Raw genomic sequence first — 22268 nt, 5'->3', positions numbered from 1 at the left:
TTGAAGTCATATGCTGTAAGGCTGGATTCACACCTATGCATTTTTTGTGCTTTTTGCATTTTGCAGATTTGCACTACAGAACATGTTCCATAGGAAACCATGATAAATGGACTGTAGGGCAAATCTGCAAAATACAAAATGCACTAAAACTGCATGAGTGTGAATCCACCGTAAAATTCACTGAAACCATGGTGAGCAGGAATAGATAGCAAGACGGTCATGTAAGGTTGGATTCACACCTATGTATTTTTTGTGCTTCTTGCAGATTTGTACTACAGTCCATTTACCATGGTTTCCTATGGAACTCGTTCTGTAGGACAAATCTGCAAAATGCAAAAAGCACTAAAAATGCATAGGTGTGAATCCAGCCTTAGGGTGGATTCACACTTATGCAGTTTTAGTGCATTTTGCAGATTTGCCCTACAGTCCATTTATCATGGTTTCCTATGGAACATGTTCTGTAGTGCATATCTGCAAAATGCAAAAAGCACAAAAAATGTATAGGTGTGAATCCAGCCAAGGCACCAAGGATAAAGTCTAAAACATCTACGCATGGCAACACTAGTAAGTAGAGAACAATCATATAATCCTAGGGCTGGACAACTCGTGACACGGTTGCCAATCATCATAAAATTCAGTTTGTAAAATACATGATTTTTACATCTGTCCATGTAAAGTCCATAATGCATAGCTCCCAAATGTCCCTAATTTCAAGGGACTGTCCCTGATTTGGAACAACGGCCCTCTGTTCCTCTTTCCTCCTTATTTGTCCCTCATTTTGGTCTGATCTATATAGATGTATATAAAATGCACGTTATCTATCAAAGTGTTTTCCATAACTAAACCTTTCATCCAATTTGTAAATTGCTGCATTATTCAAATTCCAAAAGCCATTATAAAAGCAATAGTAGTGGTAAAAAAAAAGCACTTGCGAGTTTAACCAATCTTGTTTTTTTTGTACAATTCTCCTTTAAGGGGCGTGGCAGGGGTTGTGTCCTATGCCTGCATACTTTTTCTGATAGGTGTCCCTCATTTCCATCTCAAAAAGTTGGGAGGTATGATAATGGACATTCATCAACAGATGTAAAAATCACAGATTTTGCAAACTGTCCGAGTTTGCCGACAGTTGACAACCCTGACTCACAATGAGCCATTTAACTGTTTTAAAGCTGCACTGGACAGTCTCTAACCCAACCATGTGTGCCTTTCTTTGTGGTAACGTTCTGAATGGCTGCACTACTGAAGCATTATTGGGAATACATTTGAAATACCATAAAGTTAAACTTAAAGTGGTGTTGCCACCAAAAATATAACCTAACTCGTATGTGCATCAAATGGTCTTCTTAAAATTAATTGGATAATAAAAAAATTTTTTACTTACCTATTTCTTGCGGTTGCTAGGTGGTCCCACGAAATCTGCCTCTTCCATTGCCCGGGCTAAGAACGTCACTTCCCTCGGCAGCCCGGCTCGCTGAGGCTCCTGGGAGAAGTATGACACCATTTCCCAGGATGCCTTGGGCATCGCCGAGGGCTACAATCGCGTTATTTCGAGACCGGAAGTGACGCGATTGCATGTGTAATTTGGTGCGGGACTTCCGTCGACAACAACCGTTGTCATGGCAACCGGAGCAGAAGACGGCGCTCGATATAGCGCTTACTGCGCATGCGCGAGATTTAATCGAACGGGCGGTGCATGCTGGTCTTTTATCAGCGCACTCTCCCGGAAGAGGATGCCTGTGGGCTTCACATGCCCACAGGCAAAATGACAACCGTCAGGAGACGGTTTTATAAAATCGTTTTGAATAACAAAACAACATGCTGCTGGATGTACAAAAGGAAAAAGTAAGTGTTAGATTTCATTTTAATAAGGATTGCCGGTATGCCAAAAAAAAAAAAAAGGATCAAGACAGTGGAATCCCACTTTAAAGAGGGTTTCCCACTTAAAAAAGAAAAAAAAAAATTTAAAATAAAGTCAGCAGCTACAAATACTGCAGCTGCTGACTTTTAACCTCCCTGGCGGTATGATTCAGTCTGGAATAAGGTGCTGAAAGCGGTACAATTATTTTGCATGGAAATCTGGTGTTTTATTTTGTAGTCCTGTAATTCTTAGGAATAACGCTCTTAAATCTTTTCAAACCAGAGTCTAGCAGACATCCCGGGTATGATAAAGTTTATAATATAATAAAGAATAATAAAAAATATTCAATAATGTAATCAAATCCTAAAACACTGAAAAAGGGACACTTTTGTTGCTATGGACAATCTCCAAATTTCAGGCAGAAAAAAACAGTTTTTATAATATAAAAGTGCATGCAGGGCACTGCACAGACCACTAGGGACAAAGGGGGTGTGTATTTTTTAATACAGCACTGTAATCTGTAAGATTACAGTGCTGTGTGTGTTTTGTGTACTTTTACTTTTTTGAATTTGCCGCCGTTCTCCGCTCCCGTGCGCCGTAACGTCGCAGGGAACGGAGCTCGGCGGCATTCGGCACTGTGAATCGAGCGCAGGACGGCTCGATCACACAGCGCGACGGACATCGCTGGATCCAGGGGACAAGGTGAGTAACTCTCCCTGTGTCCTCCCCTGCATCGAGCGAAGCGATCCCGAGTCTGGCTCGGGGTTACCGCTCCTGTAATTAAAATCCCAACCCGAGCCAGACTCGGGATTACCGCTAGGGGGGTTAATAATCAGATACTTACCTGTCCTGGAGTCCAGCGATGCGGGGGATCAAAACCCCGTTCATCCCCCCTTCTGCTCTGCCCTCTGCTCTGCGGCGCTGGCATTTTAACTGTGGGTGCCCGGCTGTGGCTTCACAGCTGGGCACCCACTGCGCATGCGCGAGCCACACCGTGTGCCGTCACTGGGCGTGCAATCATCTGGGACCTGGCACGTGTCCCAGATGATTGGCAAGAGGGAGGGGGAGAGGCGATCTCCCTTCCTGTGCCGAGGGAAGTGATGTCAGGAGCCCAGGCGATGAAGAAGGCAGAGTACAAGGGACCCCCTAGCAACAGGCATTTAGAGGTGAGTAAAACATTTTTTTCTCCAAATGTTTTTTTTAAGCACATTAATACATTTTTGTTTTTTGGGGTGGAACTCCACTTTAATAAAGCACATAAGGTCTGAAAGTCCGATGGGGCAGATGTTTGTATAACAACTTTTACACATCAGGATCTGCCAGAAGTCCCTCTTGTGATATAATGTGACCCAGAAATGACAGATGAATTTTAGGAAGATTAATTTACAGACCTGCAGATTCAATGTGCTTTAGAGCAATTTTAAGGGACTTGTCATTAAAATCCAAAGTTGGGTCTTCAGCACTGTACATGAGTTACATTACTAAGGATGGAAAATATCAGTATTTGAAAACAATTGGGTGCTGAAAATAAGGTTCACAATTGAAATAGAACAGGCATTTCTAGGCAGGCATATACTGGCCATCGGGACTCCCGGGAGTTTTCTGGTGGGCCGATAGCTCAGTGGGCCGCTTTCAGTGACAGCGGAGGTATAGCGGACGGGGACTCCCTACTCCCAAACCCTGTCCACCAATAAGCTTAACTCCTGCCGTGCAGCTGTTTAGAAAAAAAAAATTCTCTGGGCCCCCTGTGTTCAGTGGGGGGCTGAGGGACAGAAAGCGAATTTCATCGGCTTTGGGCGGATCAATCCGCAGCAGCACACTACGCAGTTGAAGGCTGGTTTGTGCTATATCAGTATACTGGAGCCAGCCGCAAGCGCAGCTGCGGATTAATCCGCCTAAAGCTAAAAGTGATGAAATAGTCCGCTTTCTGTTCCCCGGCCCCCACTGAACACAGGGGGCCTGGAGAAGTTTTCTTCTAAACAGCGGGAGTCAGGACATTAACTGATTAGTGGACAGGATTTGTGAGTCCTCTCCCACTCCCCTCACCCCCCCCCCCCACCCAGTATCCTCCAGCCCTAGTTACCCAGCTCTGTGGTGCCCAGGAGGAAGGGAGAGGACCTGATGTACCAGCAGTGCACAGCTGGTCCCAGGCTCCCAGCTGCAGAGGAAACACCTGCAGGACAAGCACTGCACCTGGGACCTAGATAGAAGAAGTTGTGCAGACCAGGTACTGGGGGGACTAACACTGATGGGCACTTATGAGGCTGCGCTGATGGTCACTGTTCAAGCTGCATTAATGGGCACTGGTGTGGCTGCATTAATGCGAGGTGGTGTGGCTGCATTCATGGGCACTGGTGTGGTTGCATTAATAGGCGCTGGTGTGGCTGCATTAATGGGCACTGGTGTGGCTGCATGAATGGACACTGGTGTGGCTGCGCTTATGGCCACTGATTAGGCTGCATTAATGGTCACTGGTGTGGCTGCATCAATGGGCACTGGGGTGGCTGCGCTGATGAGCACCGATCAGGCTGCATTAATGGGCACTGGTGTGGCTGCACTGATGTGCACTGATCAGGCTGCATAACCGCTTAAGCGCCGGACTGTTTGGCTGGTGTGGCTCCCAAACAAAATTGACATCCTTTTCCCCCACAAATAGAGCTTTCTTTTGGTGGTATTTGATCACCTCTGCAGTTTTTATTTTTTGCACTATAAACAAAAAAAGCGCCAATTTTGAAAAAAAAATTTTTTTTTTTAACTTTTGCTATAATAAATATCCATAAAAAATATATATATAAAAAAACATTTGTTTCCCTCAGTTTAGGCTGATATGTATTCTACATATTTTTGGTAAAAAAAATCAAAATAAGCATATATTGATTGGTTTTCGCAAAAGTTATTGCGACTACAAAATAGGGAATAGTTTTATGGCATTTTTATAAAAATTTTTTTGCTAGTAATGGCGGTGATCACCGATTTTTATTGTGACTGCGACATTATGGCGAACACGTCAGACAATTTTAACACATTTTTGGGACCATTGGCATTAATACAGCGATCAGTGTGATTAAAATTGCATTGATTACTGTAAAAATGTCACTGGCAGTGAAGGGGTTAAAACTAGGGGGCAGTGAAGGGGTTAATGTGTGTCCTATTGTGTGTTCTAACTGAAGGGGGGATGGGACTGTGTAGGGAAACTGACAGATCGTCTGTTCATAGAGAACTGGCAACTGTGTGTCTACACACACAGCTCCCGGTTCTCCGTGTGCCCCGAGCGATTGCGGGAGCCCGGCGTTGATCGAGACCGCCAGGCACTCGCATCGACTCGCGGAGCGAGCCCTAGTGGTCGTTTATGTTACCGACGTAACATAACGGCGATTCGCGCAGCCGAGCCATGTTGCCTCAATACAACTGCGCCGGTTGGTCGGCAAGCGGTTAATGGGCACTGGTGAGGCTGCATTGATGAGCACTGGTGTGGCTGCGGTGATGGGCAATGGTGTGGCTGCATGAATAGGCACTGGTGTAGCTGCATTAACGGCCACTGGTGTGGCTGCGTTGATGGGCACTAGTGAGGCTGCACTGATGGGCACTGGTGTGGCTGCGCTTATGGGCTCTGGTGTGGCTGCATTAATGGGTACTGGTGTAGCTGCATTAATGGACACTAGTGTGGCTGCGCTAATGGGCACTGATAGGGCTGTGCTGATGGGCACTAGTGAGGCTGCATTGATGGGCACTGGTGAGGTTGCATTGATGGGAACTGGTGAGTTTGCATTGATGGGCATTGGTGAGGCTGCATTGATGGGCATTGGTGAGGCTGCATTGATGGGCACTGATGAGGCTGCATTCATTGCCATAGAAACATTTGTAAAGGGGAGTAGTAAAATGACCCCACCCATGTGGGAGCGCCAGAAATATTTCTGCACCCAGGTTCCTGTGACCTTAGGATTAGCATTGCTGTAGATTAGGGTACACTGGTGTTGCCCTCTGAAGAGTGAACCACAGTAGGTCATTTTTCAGAGGGTGTCTAACAGATGGCAAGGAAGCATTATATTGCATCCTCACCATCTGATTTTATACTTAAAAACCTGCACCTCCTTGCTGCAACTGTTCGTTTGCAAGGGGGGGGGGGGTGGGCATCAGGGCCATCAGGGTTGGTCGGCCAGTATGGGAGAGACCTGTCATCCACACTGCCCATCACCTCACTTCATAGTGTGGAACCTGGCTCAGCCTCAGTGCCGCTGCCATTGCTGGAAGGCAGTCAATGGCTGTGCAGCAATGCTGGTTTCTGAAATTCCAGCCAATGAGGCTGTAACAATGTTCCTGCATGACGTTAGCCCTCTGACTTCACACAGTAATGTGAGAAGGAGGAGAAAAATACAGAGGAGAATAAGTAAAATGATAAAAGAGGTTAGTGAGGACGGAGTTAGAGTATATTTTCAGTTAAGACATTTTCATACAGAAAAATAAATGTTGTCAAACTTGGAGGACAGATATACGGTCTGTCATGTGCCCAATAGTGGAATGTTTTTACTTATGTTTTTTTGTGCAATTGTGTATAGTTTATATACTGTTTTTGTGCGTGTTTGCAAAATTAAAGTGGGCCCATCTGGATGAAGTCCAGGGACAAATTTTTGTCCCAGTCCAGCCCTGCTTATAGGTAATAAATGCAGTGGGGTTCCTTCTCTTCTTATCCAGCAGTGAAGTTTGTTGGTGAAACTTTGGACAGTGGCTTCGTGGTTAGTACTGCTGCCTTGCTGAACTAGGGTCTTCGGTCTGAAACCCAACTGGGACATGACCTAAATGGAGTTTGTATGTTTTACCTGTGCTTGCATGAGTCTCCTTTAGGTACTCAGGTTTCTTCTAACACTCCAAATATATGTTGGTAGGTTAATTGGCTCATATATATACTGTATATGCATGCATGTGAGATAGGGGCCTTAGATTGTTGGCTCCTTGAGTGCTGGGACTGATGTAAATGTAAAGTGCTGTGTAAATTATCAGTGCTATATAAATATATACATTCAAATAAACTTATAGCATAGGGGCAACTAAGGCTGTTGTGATAAGACCATTCATTAATTGTAGATTGCATTGCATGTAGAGATCACAGCTTGCACACTAGTTGATTTGCATCTTACTTCACTGACAGGTAACCAAGCATAGACATAGGGTCTCTAAGAAAACAAATACATTTCAGAGTAGGTGGAGTAAGTGGAGTACTTCCAGTAGACTTTCTCAGGCAGTATGGAGAGAGCAGATCCTTTAACAAGTATAAGGATAATGGCAGGGCCGTCTTTAATATTGATTGGACCCTGGGCAAAAATTTTCTTAGGGCCCCCCCCCCCCCCACCATGCAATTTCGCTCTCCACCTTCTCTGAGACATACAATAAATAGCAGCTAGACTTACAATCAGTTTACTATATCAGATCAGGCAGCGATTGCGATTGGTTGCCAGAGGTTACAGTATATCATTACTGCTTACTGACTGGTTGCTAGAGGTTACAGCACTTCTTAAGGCTTACTGATTAGTTGCTAGGGGTTACAGCACATTTCTGCTTGTTGATTGGCTGCTAGAGATTACTGTACAGTAATACTGCTCACTGGTGCCGATAGGTTACAGCACATCTTCTCCTCACTTCAGGGGGGCATGATATACCTATGAATGTTGCCTATATTTACATATCAATGCCGTTGGCCTCAGCTATTTACATATGCATGTGACTGCTATTTACATATTAATGCCAGTATTTACATGTAAACACAGGTCTGCAGGTGAGTCATCTGTACACAACAATAGGGCAGAGCTGGGCAGCATTAGTAGCAGCACAGGACTAAAACTTCAAGGGACAAGGGAATGTAAACGGGGATAGTTGGCAAGTATGAGGCAGCTACTTTGGGCCCCACAACAATGACAGGGCCCTGGGCAGCTGCCCCTTTTGCCCTGCCTTAAAGACGGCCCTGGATAATGGAGCAGCCCTTGTTAATAGAGGCAGGAGAAATTACTGCATTGCACAAAGGTTTATCTGCAATGGAAGCATGGTATTTACCAATCATTAGATGTGGTGGCTGCATCAGTTTTTTTTCCCTTCTGTTTTCATCTGGTAATCTGGCCAATAAAACAATCCCCATATTAGTAAGACACAACCTGGAGGAATGTGCATAGGAGGCACAGCAGACAGCACCATTGTCAGTCTGGGGGGTGGTGGTGGTGGTTAGCTCCAGCTAACACTTTATAAGCTATTACAGAGAATAGTTTTTTTCCTTTTGGAATAAAGGTTTTGAATGAATAAATAATAAATAAATAAAACCTGATCATTTTATTTACCCCTACCAGTGTTAAGTGATTTGTCTCATCCATGTAAACTGATACATTCTATTGAAGAGTTTGTGCTTTAAAAAAAAAACAACAGACTTGCAGCCTGGATCACCAGATAAAAATAGAATAAAGAAAACCTAAAAAAAGGAAACAAATGCAGCAATCACATTTAAGTATTGGTAAGCTGCAATATAATACATGTTTGCTTTTGGGTTTACAACTGCTTTAATTCTCAGGTCATCCCTCACAGTTATTACCTTTTGTGCCACTTGCCACACCCTATAAGTTTGTAAACTCTTATGAGCAGAGCCCTCTTAACTCTCTTGTATTTTATTGTATTGTAACTGTACTTTTTCCCTTTATGTTGTAAAGCACTGTGCAAATTGTTGGTGCTATGGTACCGTATATACTCGAGTATAGGCCGACCCGAATATAAGCCGAGGCCCCCAATTTACCCCCAAAAAAACTGGCAAACTTATTGACTCGTGTATAAGCCGAGGGTGAGACATGCCTGTCCATCCCTGTGTGTGTGTCCGTCCATCCCTGTGTGTCCGTCCATCCCTGTGTGTCCGTCCATCCCTGTGTGTCCGTCCATCCCTGTGTGTCCGTCCATCCATCCCTGTGTGTGTGTGTGTCCATCCATCCATCCATCCCTGTGTGTGTGTGTCTCCATCCATCCATCCATCCATCCCTGTGTGTGTGTGTCTCCATCCATCCATCCATCCATCCCTGTGTGTGTGTGTCTCCATCCATCCATCCATCCATCCCTGTGTGTGTCTCCATCCATGTGTGTGTGTGTGTGTGTGTGTGTGTGTGTGTGTGTGTGTGTGTGTGTGTGTGTGTGTGTGTGTGTGTGTGTGTGTGTGTGTCCAGCCTACCTTTGTCCCGAGCCTCCGTCCCGTGCCTTGCCTCCTTGCCTCCGTCCCGTGCCTTGCCTCCTTGCATCCGTCCCGTGTCGTGCCTTGCCTTGCCCCCGTCCCGTCCCGTCCCGTGCCGTGCCGTCCCGTGCCCTCTTCGTCGGCGGCCATTGTAAAGTTCAAAAGCTGCGCCGCCGCCTTCGCCTGTGATAGGCGGAACACTGAATTTCCCAGCAGCCTGTGTTCCGCCTATCACAGACGTCGTATCATCCTCGTCCGTAGTACGAGGATGATACGATGTCCGTGATAGGCGGAACACAGGCTGCTGGGAAATTCAGTGTTCCGCCTATCACAGGCGAAGGCGGAGCCGGAGGCGCGGCTTTTGAATAGAATGGCCGCTGTCTGTCTGCTCGACACGCTGATCGAGCGGGCAGACAGCGATGACTCGAGTATAAGCCGAGGGGGGCACTTTCAGCCTCAAAAAAGAGGCTGAAAATCTCGGCTTATACTCGAGTATATACGGTATATAAATCCTGTATACTAGTAATAAATTCATCTGTTAGAATACCAAATTCACAGGTAGCAACCAACTATCTTAAAGCAGCTAAAAATTGTGCTTTGGATTTACCATTATGCCACGTACAGACGATTGGAATTTCTGACAACAAATATTCGATCTGAGCTTATTGTCAGAAATTCTGACCGTGTGTAGGCTCCTTCGGACATTTTTTGTCGGAATTTCCGACCAACAAAATTTGAGAGCTGGTTCTCAAATTTTCCAACAACAAAATCCGTTGTCATAAATTCTGAGCGTGTGTACACAAGTCCGATGCATGCTCTGAATCAAGTATGAGATGGAATCACTCGGTCTGGTAAAACAAGCGTTCATAATGGAGATAGCACATACGTCACACTGCAAAGTTTTTTATTTTTTAATGCAGTGCATTCTCTTCTTCTTTAGAATGCTAGAATAATGAAGTTTTTTTTGCTGATATTCACACAGAGTTCTGACAAACTGATTTCTTTATTATTTTTGGTGATCTCCTGAATAATATTTTTTATTATTTTCGTCAGATCTCCATAATAATGTTTCAAATGTATTTTTCTAGTGATTTTTTAAATTATTTTTTTATCAATATCTCCTTTTTTTTCTAGTGATCTCCGTAATATTTTTTTATCATTTTACCAACCATTATTATCTTGTATTTTTTAACCTCGAGGAGGTTGTTTGGTGTCCCTTGTTAATTTGACATTGTATTTTTGAAATGTACCCGCCTACTCGCATACAAACTGTCAGTTTTGAACTAAAACACATAGCCAAGGATTTATGAAAATAAACTAGGCATTTATTATATTTCATAACAAAATAAAGAGGAAGGCAACACTGGATAAACTGGTAAAATTGGTGAAGCCTTTGTATCCCAGGGCACACATCAATTATTTGACAGACAAAATTGGTAGCATGAGGAGTCCATTTAATAGGGAGCACAATCCAGTCCAGGACTCCAAGAGATCAGGAACAGCAGCAGTTTACATATTGTATATGTCCTGAGGCTGTGGTCATACAACAGCCTGTGACTTTTGTCAGACCAGACTGAACCCAGGCCATCACTCTCTTGTTTTGCTTCCACGCTTGCTTCCGGGCTGTGGCTCTGGTGTTGGAGTTGTGGCAGGAGGTGAAGGAAGAGGATGGTCCAACTCACACAGGTGGGGTTTGCTTGGGATTTCGCCCCTCAACCCCTTATTTAGGGCCAGATAGATCACTTCCTCACAACATAGGCATTGGCCCAGCTCCATTTCCTGCATTTTGCCGGCTACCATGCAGGCATAGGCCTCTTGAAGATTGGGGGTGGTTCTGAGGGTCGCAGTAGCCTCCCGAATCAAAGAAAGCGATGACTCCTTCATCTTCCTCCCCTTCCTGGTACTTTTTGTTGGAAGGCGGAGGGGAGGAACCTGGGATTCGGTCAGGCTACTGGGCCTGGCCACCTCCTGGCTGCCACTTTCCCCCACCACCTCCTGGCTGCCACTTTCCCCTGCCACCTCCTGGCTGCCACTTTCCACAGCCTCCTGCTGGCTGAGGCTTCCCTGTGTATGAAAATGGGACATAGTTTTAGTTTATTATTCATCAATCAAACACAATTTTGAGAAATGTGTTGAACAATGCTATTCCTGACTCAAGCTGGGCTCCTCCACATCTTCTTCCGTGGGTGGAAGGTCCAGGTTTGACTCCGGAAGTCTCATCTGAGGTGGAAGGAAGAGTGGAAGGAAGTGTGGAAGGAATGGTTAAGAGTGATGGCCTAATTTCAGTCTGGTCTGACAAAAATCACAGTCTGTCGTAGTACCACTGCCTGGGGACATAAATGTCATCTGCTCCTGATCTAATGGAATCCTGGACCATCTTGCGCTCCCTATTATAAGTGCTCCTAAGGCCACCAATTTTGGCCTTCAAATAGTTGATGTTTGATCCAGCGCTGCCTGCCTCTTTCTTTTATTAGTATAAAAGGGGAGTTTCACCTGCCACAGACAGAGTAGCTCTCTGTATATATCAATGAATTGGGGGAGGAAGTCATGATCATTGAATCAATCAATTTTCTCTGCAAGACACACCAGAAGACAAATGCTAATGTCAGGCTAAACTCTTCTAATCTTGTCCCAATATAGGCCTCAATCTAGAAGCAGTATAGATCACCGATGCCCCAAGTTCAAATTGTACCTTCGTTATCATGATTGGCGCTTATGCTAATCCATCCTCCGCTCAAAGATCATACGTACGACGCACGCATGTTATGCTTTAAACACACTGTGCATGCCTGAAACTCCGCCCGCCCCTGACCTTATTTCTAGTCTATTCCCCACACCTTCTCTTTTGGCGCAGTGGGAGAGCACATGGCAAAGAAAGTGCAAGTGGATGCAGAAGAGAACAGCAATGAGGAGGATGACGAAAGCCCGGAGGAACAAACATCCCGATTTCAGAGGCGATTTAAGGCCTCTAATATGTCCTTTGTAGAAATGGAGGGCAGACTATGACGGGAAGCATGGACCGTACAGCAACCCAAATGTGAGAAAGGCCAAGATCATGAGTAAATTTGTGATCCAAGGATCAACTGAGGAAATGATGGTCAGACCTCAAATTGAGGGAGCAGGATCAGTACAGAAGAATCAAGAGAGTGCTGCAAAAAAGTAAGTATTTTGTTGCATGTGCCTATTATAATTATTACACTCCATGTGCTTTTCTTTACTATTGTACAGTTTAAAATGGCAAGTTTCAGGTTCGTGGGCACAATAATCATTTGTAGTAAACAACGATCGTTCGCCCACTAATACAATGTTTTTGGCAGATGCAGGTTAACATTTGTTCATGCCTATTTGTATTAAAAGAAGTTTACTACATTGTTGTCTAGATGGCTTTGTTTCATATTACTATTTCTGCCCTCAAATATCTGTGTGCCAAGTATACCTTTTTTATTCACATAGGGGAGAAAAGACTTGGGACATCAGAGGACACTACGTACCCACAACCTCCTAAAGAAGGCGAAATCCCCACACCACAACCAGAGGATGTGGAGGCAGGAGAGGTTTATAAATTGGGTGAAATAGTGACCACAACAGGTCAGTGTCTGAGACCACAGCTTCAGGTAATAGATGTATGCCTGCATATTTATAATACATGGTATGTTTTTTAATTTTAGGTGATGTGGATGTTGTGGAAGAAGAAACTAATTTCACAAGTGCAAGTGCACAGATCCTCATCGGGGAGATCATGGTGTGCAATTTGGTGTGCAATTGTGATGTACAGATGATCAAGGAAGACATCAATGATGTGCAAAAAAGACTAAAAAACATCATTTTATGTTTTAGGCAGAATCTAAAACTCACCAAAATTATCCAAATAGTTTAAATTTTTAGTATTTTTCTAACTTTTTAAAAGTATATTGGAAGCCAAATTTTGAAGATGCACACAGTGTGTCAACATATGCTATCCGCCATCACGGAATATCAATGTATGCGTTTTGTGGGTGCAACCCCTTCCTCGCAACTAAAGTAGCTGAGAGGAAGGGGTTGCACCTCTGAAACACGTCCATTGATCCCCCATGATGGGAGCTAGCTCATGTTGACATTCGGCAAGGGATGAGGAGGGAAATCCCTACTTTGATTCTCAATTTGGGTGCATCTTCACAGCATATTACAACCATGGTATTTAGGGAATGATGAAATAAATACAACACATTAGCAAACATGAAATACATAGAATGTGATGTTAAAGGAGAAATCTTACCCTAATATAGTCCTTCTGCAGGACTTGAATGATGGCAGAACAGGTCTCTGGAATAATGATCCCCAGAGCCTGGGAGGAGATGCCTGATGAGAACTTGTCCTGCAGACTTCTCCCAGTCGCCAATTACTGCAACGTGGCGACTAGCCTCTGTTCGGGAATGATGGCTTGCCGCATGCAGGTGTCCTGCTTTGTAATATAAGGGGACAGCAAAGCCAACAAATGGTGAACAAATGGGGTCCATCATCCGGAGATAATTCCTGAAATCATCAGGATTATTCTCACGGATCTCCAGCAAAGGCATGTGAGAGAATTGGTCACGCTGGTCACGAGCGGACACAGGAGCCGCAGCCGCCACTTCTCACGAGGAGGAAAACTGCTGAGGAGGAGAGCCGCCGAGGAGAGCTGCCAAGGAGGAGAGCCACCGAGGAGAGCCGCCGCTTCCCACCGAGGAGGAGTGCCCTGTCACAACAGTAGAGGAGCGGTGAGTGGACTGGCCGGGGGGGGGGGGGGGGGTTAGTGAAGTGACAGCCGAGCCTGGCTGCATTTGATGGGCACAAGTGGCTGCATTTCATGGGCACAAATGGCTGCATATGATGAGCAAAGTGGCTGCACTTGATTGGCACAAGTGGCTGTATATACTGGGCACAAGTGATTAAATATACTGGGCACAAGTGGCTGCATTTGATGGGCACATTTGGCTGCATTTGACAGGCACAAGTGACTGCATATGATGGACACAGTGGCTGCGTTTGATGGGCACAGTGGCTGCATTTGATGCGCACAGTGAGGCTGCAATTGATGGGGGGGGGGGGGGGGGCAGTATTTTTCCATTTGCGCCCCCCTCAAAAATTTTGAGCACCAGCCACCACTGATCACTGGTAAGTATTTATTTTCAAATTTCTTAACAGCTTCCAGCAGTTTCCATTGTCTGCCACAATCCCATAGGTGGTCACCACCCTTCACCTTTCAATCTTTCCAGATCACTTCAGGCTGGCCCCTTTTGCAGGTATAGCTATGTAAAACAATTAAAATAAGTACCTATACTGTTTAAAATCCAATAATACACTGTCTCTCCCTGCCCTGCACATGCTCAGTTGCTCTCTAATTTTAGGCACTGCAACATTTGTAGAGTTGAATCTGCTGACAGCCTAAATATTTACTGCTGTTCAGGGGCTCTGGGCTTCGGCAGTATGGCAACTCCAGCAAGATGGAACAGTAACAATGCTGGAGGCAATTAACAGCACTTCATTTTGGTAGCATAATTATCAATGTGGAATGTATGTTCCTTACTAAAGAACATTATTTTTATCAAGTTGCTATCGATAAAATTCAACTTTAAATCAATGTTCAGCTTTAAGGGTTTGCTCTAAGATGTTAAATGCTATAAATTAATCCTCTATTGAGTATGAAAAGAATAAACCATATGCAGATTTTTTTTTACAGTTTGCTATTGATTGAATTCAGTTTGGTGATAATAATATCTCATGTGGAAATGTTGTATCAGCTGAAGCACCACCGATTATAAGCATCTGATACAGATTCCTTTCTCAGGCAAGGGGTGCAGATGGAACAGCTACAAGGGGGATATACAGTCTCCTCCCTCTGTATAGTTAACTAGCAGCTGTGTGACAGTTGTTCAGATCATAATTAGGCCCTAGTCACTGTCAACATTATACCATATACATCAAAGAAATGTAATTATCTTTCTCTGATTTCCAAAAATCATGTGTCTTCTTGGTGTGAGAATTGTAAAAATGAAGGCTTTGTCATTGTGGGAGGGAACTGAGTTATAGATATGTGAGTATATGCATATTTACCTACTTTAGTCCATCACAGGTTGCTGAAAGATGCTGCTTCTCTTCTTTTTCTCCTCCTGTAGCAGGTGACTTACTTGGTTGCCCAACATTTTGGAAGGGAGTTGCAGCAGCAGTGAAGGGACTGACACAATCTGCGTCCTCAAAGTAAAACTATAAGCAAAACCTTTTTTTGGATAGAGTAAGGGAGGGATGAAACACCTGCCTGTTTTTTTGCCATAGGGGAGATATCCCTTCACTTCCTGTCCAAGAGCCAAAACAGGAAATGAGAGGAAATCCCTCCAAAATGAGGAAATTCCATGTTGTCACCAAGGTTTCAAGAATTAGTATCCCCACTGGAAGATATCCCCTCTACTGTTCTGGGGACAATCTAATATTTATGATTTGCTTTTACTTTCGATGAGAACAGTAATCGTGACAAATGGAGAGCATGAATCTCTCTAACGGGGACACAGCAATAAAAATCGAATAGGTGTTCTAATCCCTCTACACTCTAAGGCCGCGTACACACGGGCGGACTGTTCGCTCAACTTTGTCCGCTGAACAGTGTTTCAGCGGACAGTCCGCCCGTGTGTGGGGCTTCAGCGGACAGTTTCAGCGGACAGTTTGACGGACAAAGTCTTTCGGAAATTCCGAAAAACTGTCCGCTGAAACTTTGTTTGAGCGAACAGTCCGCCCGTGTGTAGGCTACTTTCGAAATGAGCAAACTGTTCCCGCTCGGAGGGAAGTCCGCTCATTTCGAGCGCGTGTCAAGGTAGGCGGGGCCCGCGAAGGAGACGTCGCGGGCTCCGCCGCCTGGAATGGACTTAAAGGGGAACCCCCACGCCGATTTTTTTCGGCGTTGGGTGTCCCTTTAAGTCCATTCCAGGCGGCGGAGCCCGCGACGTCTCCTTCGAGGGCCCCGCCTACCTGTACACGCGCTCAAAATGGGCGGACTTGCCTCCGCCTTACGTGGGCGAGTCCGTTCATTTCAAAAGTTGAGCGAACTGTTTGGCAAACAGTTCGCTGAAACAGTCCGCTCGTGTGTGGGCAAGTCCGCTCATGCAAGGCCGCGTACACACGAGAGGATTGTCCGTCCAACTTAGTCCGCTGAAACGTGTTTCAGCGGACAGTCCGCTTGTGTGTGGGCTTCAGCTGACTTTTTCAGCGGACAGTCTGGCGGACTAAGTCTTTCGGAATTTCCGTAATACAGTCCGTCCAAACTTGGTTTCAGCGGACAGTCCGCTCGTGAGTAGGCAAGTTGGACGGACTAAGTATGGCGCATGCTCAGAAAGGATTTACATGGCCGAAGGTTGCATTGCAGTGTATTGGACGTCGTATTTCTAGTCCCGTCGTACGTGCTGTACACGTCATCGCGCAAGCTTTCAGCGGACTGTCTGTTCATCGTGTGTGGTCAAGTCCGTTCATTCAAAAGTAGGACGGATTGTCTGTCGGATTGTCTGACGGACTTAGTTGGCCAGACAATCCGCCCGTGTGTACGCGGCCTAAGCAAAACTAGAAAAAAAAGTTTTGCCTTTAATTATACTATACAGTATATGTAAACCCAATCATTTAAATCTCATATAGGCTTAACCTGTTAAGGTTTTTTCAAAAGTAATTTTTAGTTCTGCAGCTCTCATTTTAATAATACCCTTTAAACCTACCATGAAGATATTTATCTAGACATTCCCTCTTATAGAGTGACAATGATTTGGCCCTGTATTGTCCATCTGTCACATGGGTTTCAGACAGTGGCAGCCACTCCTTTAGGCCCCTTTCACACATGCGGACAGTATGTCCGTATTTCATCCATCCGTTTGAGGATGAAATACGGACATACATGCATCCCTATGGGATAGCGGGTGTCTGCGGATAAACATACGAAGACACCCGCTATTGTCTGCCTCCGCTACTGTCCGATTCTGCAGACGGAGGAAAATCCAATTTTTCTATCCATCTGCAGAGCGGATCTGATGAACACGGACAGACGGTCCGTGCTCATCCGATCCCCATAAAAGGAGAACGGAGAGCTGACAGGGCGGTCCCTGCACAGTGTGCGGAGACCGCCCTGTCCGCCGCCGGCTCAGTGGGGACAACGGAGCGATCCCCGCTGAGCTAGCAGATCATCACGGTGGATCATCCGCCCCGTGTGAAAGGGGCCTTAGGAGTGCAGGGGCACCACCCCCCCTAATCTACATGCAGGGTGAGGGACTCATTGGATTTCATTTTTTGTATTCATAAAAGGGTGGGCTTGGGGCACAGAGCACTGCGCCCTGAACCCACCCATTTGTGTGACAATAGCAAATTAATATTAGCTATTAGCTAATATTAGCTATTAGCAGGAAGGGGCCATCCCCAAACTGTTCCCACAAAATTGAGAGCATGAAATAGTCCAAAATGTCTTGTTATGCTGACCCCTTAACAGTTCCCTTCACTGGAACTAAGGGGCCAAGCCCTACCCCTAAAAAAAACAACCCCACACCCTAATCCCCCCTCCACCAAATGATTTGGACTAGTGCACAAAGAAAGGTCCATAGAAACATGGATGAGCGGGTTTAGGGTGGAAGAACTTGACTGTCCTAACTTCAAGCCGATAGAACACCTTTAGGATGAATTCAAGCAGAGACTGTGAGCCAGGTTTTCTCGTCCAACATCAGTGGCTGACCTCACAAATGCACTTTTGGAAGAATGGTTAAACATTCCCATAAACACACTCCTAAACCTTGTGGACAGTCTTCCCAGAAGAGTTGAAGGTGTTATAGCTGCAAAGGGTGGGCCAACTCAATACTGATCCCTATGGACTAAAACTGGGATGCCAGTAAAGTTCATGTGCATGTAAAGGCAGGCATACCAATACTTTTCACAATATAGTGTAGTTTCGCATCACTTTAGACATCATGCACACAGCACGTTTTGCCAACTCTCCTAGCATCAGCGTTTTAGCAGAAAAAACACCTGACGCTTGTATAAGTGTGCATTTAGGCGTGTTTATCAGCCTTTACAGGTGTCAAGCGCTTGCATGTTAATTCATTTAATTGTAAATAATAAATAAATTATTATTCTGGCCATGTAATTTAATTAACTCTCAAGTGCTAAAAGTGCATGGCATTAACACACGTTTAGATGTGTCTACACACGTTTAGAAGCGACAAGTACTTTTACTACCTAAACTCTGCTACTCCTAGATGCACTCGCAGTGTTTTTTTTTTCTGCCTCTAAATGCCTCTACCTCTAAACTCCTCTAAAAGCCTATGTTTGCATGAACACATAGACTAACATGTAGGAGCATTTAAAGGCAGGAAAAAAGAAAAGAAAAAAAAAAAAAAACGCCTGACACCCCTAGGAGCAGCTGAAAAAAACATCCATTGTGCATGATTCCTAATTTAACAGCCATCTGTGTCTGGACTTTGCTCGAAGCCCTAGGATTTAGTTAATATTATTTATATTCATCTGTAGTCTGTCCTCTGGGCCTTATTCCACTACCATAGACTGTATTACGTACACTTACTTCCCCTGGCATTCTTCATCAGATATTGCAGAGATCTGTATGTCAGCATAGCATCACCTCCTAGTCACGCACCTGAACTCTTCCTCTGCTGCAAATTGTTGGTATCAGTTCACCCAGCCTCTCTGTATGTCCTTCTTTTAGCTGTTTCTTTGCAACTTCCAGTATCTGCAATCGCTCTGATTACACCGCTGTCTGATGTCAGCTCCCTTGTCTCTCTCTATCATTCAGCCATTTCTTTCTCCTTTCACTGCATGGATTTCTGCCAGTTAACTCTGTATTTGCTGCTATTAGCTCTGAAGTCACCAGCCCTGTCTCATTACAAGCAGCTCAATTCCCCTTTCATTGAATACGCTTCAGCCAGTCAACTCTTCTTAAACTTATGTTGGCTGTTCTTCTAAAAGTTTTTTTTTTTCTTTTTCTTTTTTCATTATTTTAAATTTTATTTATTTAACATTATAAAATATTTTATTTCTTCATTTTCCCTGAACTGTGATTCTCATTGCTTTGCTTCTACTTCCAATGTAGGGTATCGGGTTTCCAATGTAGGTTATGGAGTAGGGATGGGCCGAACGGACCGCTGTTGGGTTTGCACAAGAACTTTCAAACGCCGCAAAAGTTCGGACCCGAATAACGAACCCCATTAAAGTCAATGGGACCCGAACATCAAAAATCAAAAGTGCCCATTTTGAAGGCTAATATGCAAGTTATTGGGCATACAATGGTTATAGGGGTCCGTGTCTTGCCATAGGGGACATGTATCAATAAAAGAAAAGTTTGTGAAAAACGTAATTTTTAAATGAGCAGTGATGTTTTTATGTTTAAAGTGAAAGCATAACAACTTCCAATATAGTGTCTGGGGGTCCCCTTGGTCTACCTGTAAAGTGGCAGATCTGTACCATGCTTAGAATCTGCTGCAGCAATAATTGCATTTATAAAGCCCAACAAAAAGACATTTTTCCTGCAAGCTGCCTTTATTTTGCTTAGCAACAGCTGGGGAGCCAGTATGTATGATGGAGCAACAATGTAGTGCACTGGGAACAAGATTAGAGATTTTTTGGATACATTCTGGTGTCACTTTGACTTTGGATAGAAGTAACAGGTGCATAGAAATTGGTCTTTTTGTATCTGTGGTGCCTGCATGGGATTACACACCTGTCTCTGCTTGTGTGACATAGGATGAGGAGGATGAGGAAGGTTTAGTAAACCACTCCACCACCTCCTCTGCATGCTGTGGCTGGATAGCATGGGCAAACTCACTAAACAGAGGAAATTATGCCCTGCTTGGGGACATCCACCTTTGCCTGTGGACACATTTGTTGCTGGCCCCCTTACAGTGCCAAGGGAACGTCTGCCTCTCCTTGTTGTCCTCCCAGACATTATTGGGAGGGTGCGGTGCTTATAAGCAAATGTAAAGAAGAAGTGGAAATCTGTACGTAGATGCACTTTAATTTATGTAAAGTGGAATTTGGTGCACTTTAATTTGAGTACTCACACTACACAGACACACTCCACGGTTACTCTATAATATACGGCAATATAATGCGCCAAATGTACAGTACTATATGGTGTTAAACTGGCAGTAACACACACAGAAGTAAATGGTGTTAAACTGGCAGTAATGCACAAAACTATGTGGCGTTAAACTGGCAGTAACACACACACAGAATTATATGGCGTTAAACTGTCAGTAACGCCCACAAAACCATATGGCGTTAAACTGGCAGTAATGCATACAGAAGTAAATGGCATTAAACTGGCAGTAAGGCACACAGAACTATATGGCGTTAAACTGGCAGTAACACATACTAAACTATATGGCGTTAAACCGGCAGTAACGCACACAGAAGTAAATGGCGTTAAACTGGCAGTAACGCACACACAACTATATGGCGTTAAACCGGCAGTAACGCACACAGAAGTAAATGGCGTTAAACAGGCAGTAATGCACACAGAACTATATGGCATTAAACTGGAAGTAACGCAGACAGAACTGTACTCTATTTTGCACTCTCTGGTTTTAGTAAATCAATCCCTTTGAATTTTTGCTTTGCAACCTATTCACTTTCCCTGGAATACATTAGAACTTTAAGAATATTACTACTGATGTGCATACTAATGGTCGTTACAGGGCTGAATGGAAAAGATGTGTACCGGATCATTGTATTTGTCTAATATCATTATTTTAGGTATCTTTATTATCTTTTATTTTTTTGTATCCACTGTATGGTTTGGTTATATTGGGTAATTGTTATACATATTGACCAGGTTGCTTTCTATACCATTTGGTTTATTAATTTGTTTTCAACAAGCTCATCATATTTTTGATCTTATATGAGTCTGAATGTGGCTGTAGTGGGGCATATACATGGACGTTTTGCCCTGGTTTGACATGTGATTGGCGATTTAGGGGTGTGATTTCCAACTGCGTCAATTGGTGGTTGATATCCAAGAATCTTCAAAAAGGAAAATCCTTTCTACCAGTTACCTGGAAGGTGGTAACAACAGATGCCAGCCTTCGTGGCTAGGAAGCAGTCTGTCCTAGGGGAATGGTCCAAATCAGAGATGACCTTGCCCATCAATATTCTAAAGATTCAAGCAGTACCCCTGGCCCTGGAGGCCTGGAGGCCTGGATGCTCAGACTACGGAATTGTCCTGTCAGGTTCCAATCCGAAAATGCCACAGCTGTGGCCTATGTAAATCACCAAGGGGTCACAAGAAGTCGGAGAGAGGTGAATCATATTCTATCTTGGGAAACAACATTCCGTGCCTATCAGCAATTTTCATTCCAGGGACTGGGAATTGGCAGACGGACTATTGGAGTCACCAACAATTATTCCCGGGAGAATGTTCCCTTCACCTCGACATCTTTCTGTCAATATGCCAAAAATAGGGAGCTCCAGACGTGGATCTATTTGCGTCCAGGTTCAACAACAAGATTGACAACTTTGTGTCAAGGACAAAGGGATCCTTTCTTCACTGATCTATGCGCTCCCTCCTGTTCTGCTGCTTCTGCGCCTTCTCGCAGGATCAAGCAAGAAGGAAAGGAGGGGATTCTTGTGGCCCAGGAGATCTTGGTTTGCAGAGATCGTAAAAATGACAATAGGGGACCCTACCGCTATGGCCAGCCCTTCTCTCACAAGGTCCGGTATTCCATCCTACCTTACAAACGCTAAATTTAGCGGTTTGGCTATTGAGACCCACAATATAAAAGCTCATGAGCTGTAAGCTTCAGTAGTTTCTATTTGGTTAATGCTAGGAAGTAAGCCTCCGGAGTCATATACTATAGAATCTGGACGGTATATGTCCCCTGGTGTGAATCCAGGGGTTGGCCCCCCAGGAAATATTTCATAGGTAGGACTCTTGAATTCCTACCAATAGGATTAGAAATGAAGCTGGCCTTGAGTACTATTAAGGCCAGATGTCGGCTTTATCTGTGTATTTTCAATGACCACTTACTTTATTCAGGGGGCAACATGGATTAATCCTCCAGTTAGGTCACCCCTGAACCCTTGGGACTTAAATTTAGTCCTGTTGGCTTTACAGAAGCAGCCTTTTGAACCTATACGAGATATTCCCTTGGTCCTCTTGACAAGGAAAAATAATTTTCTTGATTGTCATATCTTCTGCAGGAAGAGTATCAGAGTTGGCTGCTAACTTGTGTA

At 44.4% G+C, this 22268-nt stretch overlaps 1 long non-coding RNA gene across 1 annotated transcript in view; it reads right to left on the bottom strand.

Moving 5' to 3' along the window:
• Positions 1–18860, bottom strand: part of LOC143988836 (uncharacterized) — a 31049-nt gene extending 12189 nt beyond the window's left edge. Inside the window, exon 1 of the long non-coding RNA XR_013276925.1 lies at positions 18679–18860. This is a non-coding gene — a long non-coding RNA (uncharacterized LOC143988836). The remainder of the gene's footprint in view (positions 1–18678) is intronic.
• Positions 18861–22268: the final 3408 nt, after the last annotated feature.

This window comes from Lithobates pipiens, unplaced genomic scaffold (assembly GCF_037356315.1).
Source record: "Lithobates pipiens isolate NorthernLeopardFrog02 unplaced genomic scaffold, aLitPip1_a1.2 Scaffold_18, whole genome shotgun sequence".
Lineage (NCBI taxonomy): Eukaryota > Metazoa > Chordata > Amphibia > Anura > Ranidae > Lithobates > Lithobates pipiens.
Note: the sequence above shows the minus strand (reverse complement) of the source record. Positions and strands in the feature narration are given on the sequence as shown.